Raw genomic sequence first — 6,000 nt, 5'->3', positions numbered from 1 at the left:
CATGATCTTGGCTCACTGCAGCCTCTGCCTCCCAGGTTCAAGCAATTCTCCTGCCTCAGTCTCCCAAGTAGCTTGGATTACAGGCACCCACCACCAAGCCCAGCTAATATTTTTGTATTTTTAGTAGAGATGGGGTTTCACCATGTTGGCCAGGCTGGTTTCGAATCCTGACCTCAAGTGATCCTCCTGCCTCGGACTTTCAAAGGGCTGGGATTAGAGGCGTGAGTCACTGCGCCTGACTCAATCTCTATTGTTAAACTTCCTTTGTTACTATCATTGTTATGGTTTCTCTTTTCCTTATTGGACCCTGAGTAATACATACTCAACATCCATTCTATTGATTCAGGTCTTTTCCTCAGCTCTCTTTTGCCTTCACCCATAATTCTTTTTTTCCTACATTGAAGTTTGCTTGTACACCCATGATTCTTCAACCATGTCCTTGTGAGCTTCAGTTCACCCTGTTCCATCCCTTTTGTCTTTCCGTGTTAAATGATGAACAGGAAAATCCTATTCATAGAGAGTAAATTCAAGATAGTCTTGGTTCTAAAAAGAGAAGCTGAAAACCTGCTGTCTTTTGATTGGCTGTCAGGACTCCTTATCAAAGCAGATGTCCTAGACCAATTTCAACAAGTCTTCATCTTAAATTCAAGACTTTAAAAAAGACTGACAGACTTTCAGAAGCCTTTCATGAGTAACTCAGAAAATTACAGATTGAACATTCCCCCATAAAGAAGAAAGGGAAATAAGCCCAAAATGTAGCCCAGACTATAATCTTCTTTGAGGACAATTCTGTATGAATTAAAGCTGCAGCCTGTGGACAATTGCTTGAGCCCAGGAGTTCGAGACCAGCCTGGGCAACATAGTTGGACCCTGTCTCTACAAAAAATTAAAAATTTAAAAATTATCTGAGTGTGGTGGTATGCATCTATAGTCCTAGCTACTCAAGAGGCTGAAGCAGGAGAATTGCTTAAGCCTAGAAGGTCAAGGCTACGGTGAACTATGATCTTGCCACTGTACTCCAGCCTGGGTAAGAGTGATGTCCCTTTAATTCCAGAGAAGTTGCTAACTTTCTGCAAAAACTCCTTTATGAGAAATGATATTCGTTTGGAAAGAATATGCTCTTTATACCCTGATGTGTTATTAATTTCACTTCTCTGAGATCAAACCAGACCATCAGAAAGATTTATGATTAGAATATCCTTCGCATCCCTGGCTACTCTTACTGAAATAAGCTCTGATACAATGCTTTAGCTTTTGAACAATCACCTGAACAGAAAATTTGATTAACATCCTCTTATTTAAAACAGTTTGAGTAGACTTGGTACAGTGGCTCACACCTGTAATCCTAGCACTTTGGGAGGCCAAGGCAGATGAATCACTTGAGATCAGGAGTTCAAGACCAGGCTGGGCATGGTGGCTTACTCCCGTAAATCCCAGCACTTTGAGAGGCTGAGGTGGGCGGATCACCTGAGGTCAGGAGTTCAAGACCAGCCTGGCCAACATGACGAAACCCCGTCTCTACTAAAAATGCAAAAATTAGCCAAGCATAGTAGCAGCTGCCTGTAATTCCAGCTACTTGGGAGGCTGAAGCAGGAGAATCGCCTGAACCCTTGAACCTGGGAGGTTGCAGTGAGCAGAGATTGTGCCACTGCCATCTAGCCTGGGTGACAGAGCAAGACTTCCCTCTAAAAAAAAAAAAATGTTCAGCAAAAGACTAACTGATCTTGAATGCTGACTCACCAAAATGTCACTAAGACAACCTGTGAAAAAGACAAAGCTGAACGTATACTGATCTCAGTAAGAGAGTACTATCCCACAGAGTCTTAGAGCATCTCAGAAGCAGGAGGACAAAGTCAGGATATTTATTGGGACTCTGAGTCAGTTTAAGGCAGATCTTATCCAATGTTCGTGCTTAATTAAGTCTCTGTAAGGATTATGACTTAGTAATTTAAGATTTGTGGTCACAGGAAAGTGAAGATGTGAAGGCAACATTTTCAAAAAGAGACTTGGGTTCAAGTAGTCTTGGGATTTCAACTGTAGTTTTGATATGGCTCCCATGACTGGAGGAACAAATTGATGCTTTTCATGAAGAGTTGATGGGCTTTCAGGACATTGCTGAAATGAATGATAATTTTATTCACAATTTTTTTCTTCTTCAGCAAGAGTTTCCTAGAATAGTAAAGCTATGTTGATGAAACCTAGAATAACAAAAGCCTGTAAATTATATAGAGTAAGCTATGTGGGTGTATACAGTTTCAGTTCTCACTGACAAAAGGAAATTTGAGCTCATTCTCAAAGGAGTGAGGGAATGAGTCATGCCCACATTTGAGAGCAGAGTTCCAAGCCAGGACCATGTCCAACCTTTGCAGGGCCTGTGGCAAGGTTATAGATGAATGCCCACATATCATATACCCAAATATTTAAATGTTGGAAATCAAGGTAGCAAATTCTTTTTTTCTTTGAGATGGGGTATCCTATGTTGACCAGGTTGGTCTTTAACTCCTGGCCTCAAAGAATCCTCCCATCTCAGCCTCCGAAGTGCTGAGTTTATAGGCATAAGCCACTGTGCCTGGCATAGCAACCTTTTAAATAAAATGTTAACCAGGTGGGGTAGCATGCACCTCTAGTCCTCCCTACTCCAGAAGCTAAGGTAGGAGGATTCCTTGAGCCCAGAAGTTCAAGGCTACAGTAAGCTATGTTCATTCCACTGCACCAACCAGGATGACAGAGCAAAATCTCGACTCTAAAACAAAGCAAAACACCCAGTCAACCCCCCCAATAGAACAAAAACTGGTTACTTTAAAAATAAATTTATAAATTCAGTTGCTTATTTATTTATTTGTTTTTAAAGTAAGCAGTTTATTTTGTTTTATAATGCTTCCTGCAGCATTCAGCTGAGTCAAACTCACTCCTTTGAAACTATCTCCCCAACCTATGACACTCTCATGTTTTAGGCCCCTACCTTGATAAATATAACTTTACAGTTACTAAGTAAAAACACATGTAAAGCTATGCTTTTTATGTACCTGAAAAGCATTGAAAACAACTAATATATTCACACGTGTGTATATCTGAGTATTCTGTTGATGTGTGGGTGAATAATAAAATGAAGATACATATACCATATAAATCATTTTGTAGTATGTTTATTTCATAAAATTTTATTTCTTTGCCTTTAATTCAGCAAAATCATAAATTCAGTTCTTATAGTAAAAATTTTCACATATTTTGTTTTTCTATTGACCACAGTGACCTAAAGATACACTGTCTTATATGGTACCCACTGAGCATTTGAAATGTGTGGCCTGTTCAAACAGAGATGTCTTATAAGTGTAAAATATATACCTGTTTCAAGACCTAATATTTTTTAAAAAGTAAAATATCTCATTAATAATTTTATATTGAATACATATTTAAATGGTAATGATTTTAATATACTAGTAAATAAAACATGTTATTAAAATTAATTTTACTAGCCGGGCACAGTGGCTCACGCTTGTAATCCCAGCACTTTGGGAGGCTGAGGTGGGTGGATCACCTGAGATCAGGAGTTCGAGACCAGCCTGACCAATATGGTGAAACCTCATCTTTAAAAAAAAAAATTCATTTTACTTTTTTTACTTCTTTCATGTGACTATTAAAACATTTAGAATTACTATGTGACTCACATTTGACTCATGTTGTATTTCTTTTTTTTCAGCTTTATTGAGGTATATTGACAAATAAAAATGGCATATATTCAACAGTTCAACCTGTTGATTTGATATACATATATTTTGTTTAATAATTACCAAAATCAAATTAATTAACACATCCATCAGCATATATATATATACATTGCTTGTGTGTGTGATAAGAACACTTAAGGCCTACACTCCTGGCAATTTTTAAGTAAACAATACAACGTTATTATCTATAAAGTCACTATACTGTACATTAGATCTCCAAAATTTATTCATGTTATAAATGAAAGTTTGTAACCTTTGACCAACATGTCCTATTTCCCCCACCCCACAGCAGCTAGTGGTCACTGTTCTACTCTCTTTCTCAATGAGACTGACTTTTTTTAGAGTCTACGTATAAATGAGATCATACAATATTTGTCTGTCTGGCTTATTTCACTTAACATAATGTCCTCCAAATTCATCCATGTTGTCAAAAATGGCAGGATCTCCTCTTTTAAGCCTAATATTTCACTGTGTGTGTGTGTGTGTGTGTGTGTGTGTGTGTGTGTGTGTGTGTATGATTTTCCTTATCCATTTATCTATCAATGAACACTTAGACTGTTTCCATATCTTGGCTATTGTGAATTATAATGAAATGAACAAGGGGATGTAGATATCACTTCAAGATACTGACTTTATTTCCTTTTTGTTTGTTTTTTAGGGATAAGGTCTCATTCATTCACCCAGGTTGGAGCAGTGGCACCATCATAGCTCACTGCAGCCTCAAACTCCTGGGCTCAAGTGATTCTCATGCCTCAGGTTTCCAAAGTGCTGAGATTAGAGGAATAAGCCACCATCCCTTGCCTCTATTTTTAATTTTTTGAGGACTCTCCATACTTTTTTGCCTAATGGCTATATCAATTTACATTCCCATCAACAGTGTACAAGGGTTTCCTTTCCTCCACATACCCATCAACACTTGTTGCCTCTCAACTATTTGTTAACAGTTATCCTAAACAGGTGTGAAGTTAGATCTCTTTGTGGTTTTGATTTGCATTTTCCTGATGATTAGTGAAGTTTAGCACCTTTTCATATGTTGTCCATTAGTATGTTTTCCTTGGAAAAATATCTTTTAGGTCCTTTGTCTATCTTTTAATCAGATTACTTTGGTTTTTGTTTTTTTTTTTTGCTATTGAGTTGTATAAATTTCTTTCTCTTTTTTTTTTTTTTTTTTTCTTTTCTTCTTTGAGGCAGTGGGTGGAATTTCTTATATATTTTAGGTATTAACCAGATAAATGGTTTGCAAATATTTTCTCCCATTCTGCAAATTGTCTTTTCGTGTATCATTTTGTTGGTTATTTTCTTTGCTGTGTAGAAGCTTTTCAGTTTGATGTAGCTCCATATGTGTTGTTGCTGTTGTTGTTGTTGTTTGTTTCGAGATAAATTTTGCTCTTGTTGCCCAGGCTGGAGTACAATGGCACAGTCTCGGCTCACTGCAATCTCAACCTCCCGGGTTCAAGCAACCCTCACACCTCAGCCTCTCAAGTAGCTAGGACTACAGGTGCCTACCACCACATCTGGTTAACTTTTTTTTATTGCATTTTAGGTTTTGGGGTACATGTGAAGAGCATGCAAGATTGTTGCATAGATACACACATGGCAGTGTGATTTGCTGCTTTCCATGGCAGTGTGATTTGCTGCCAATGGAGAAATAGCATTTCTCCACATGCTATCTCTCCCCAACTCTCCACCCCGCACTGTCCCTCCCCTATTTCCTCCCGACAGATCCCAATGTGTGATGCTCCCCTCCCTGTGTCCAAGTGTTCTCATTGTTCAACACCCACCTGTGAGTGAGAACATGCGATGTTTGATTTTCTGTTCTTGTGTCAGTTTGCTGAGAATGATGGTTTCCAGGTTCATCTGTGTCCCTACAAAGGACACGAACTCATCAATTTTGATGGCTGCACAGTATTCCATGGTGTATATGTGCCACATTTTTGCTGTCCGGTCTATCATTGATGGGCCTTTGGATTGGTTCCAGGTCTTTGCTATTGTAAACTGTGCTACAATGAACATTCGTGTGCATGTGTCCTTATGGTAGAACGATTTATAATCCTTTGGATATATACCAAGTAATGGGATTGCTGGGTCAAATGGAATTTCTATTTCTAGGTCCTTGAGGAATCGCCACACTGTCTTCCACAATGGTTAAACTGATTTACACTCCCACCAACAGTGTAAAAGTGTTCCTATTTCTCCCCATCCCCTCCTGCATCTGTTGTCTCCAGATTTTTCAATGACCGCCATTCTAACTGGCTTGAGATGGTATCTCAAG

The sequence above is a fragment of the Cebus imitator genome, unplaced genomic scaffold (genome assembly GCF_001604975.1).
Source record: "Cebus imitator isolate Cc_AM_T3 unplaced genomic scaffold, Cebus_imitator-1.0 Scaffold17, whole genome shotgun sequence".
In the NCBI taxonomy this organism is placed as follows: Eukaryota; Metazoa; Chordata; class Mammalia; order Primates; family Cebidae; genus Cebus; species Cebus imitator.
Note: the sequence above shows the minus strand (reverse complement) of the source record.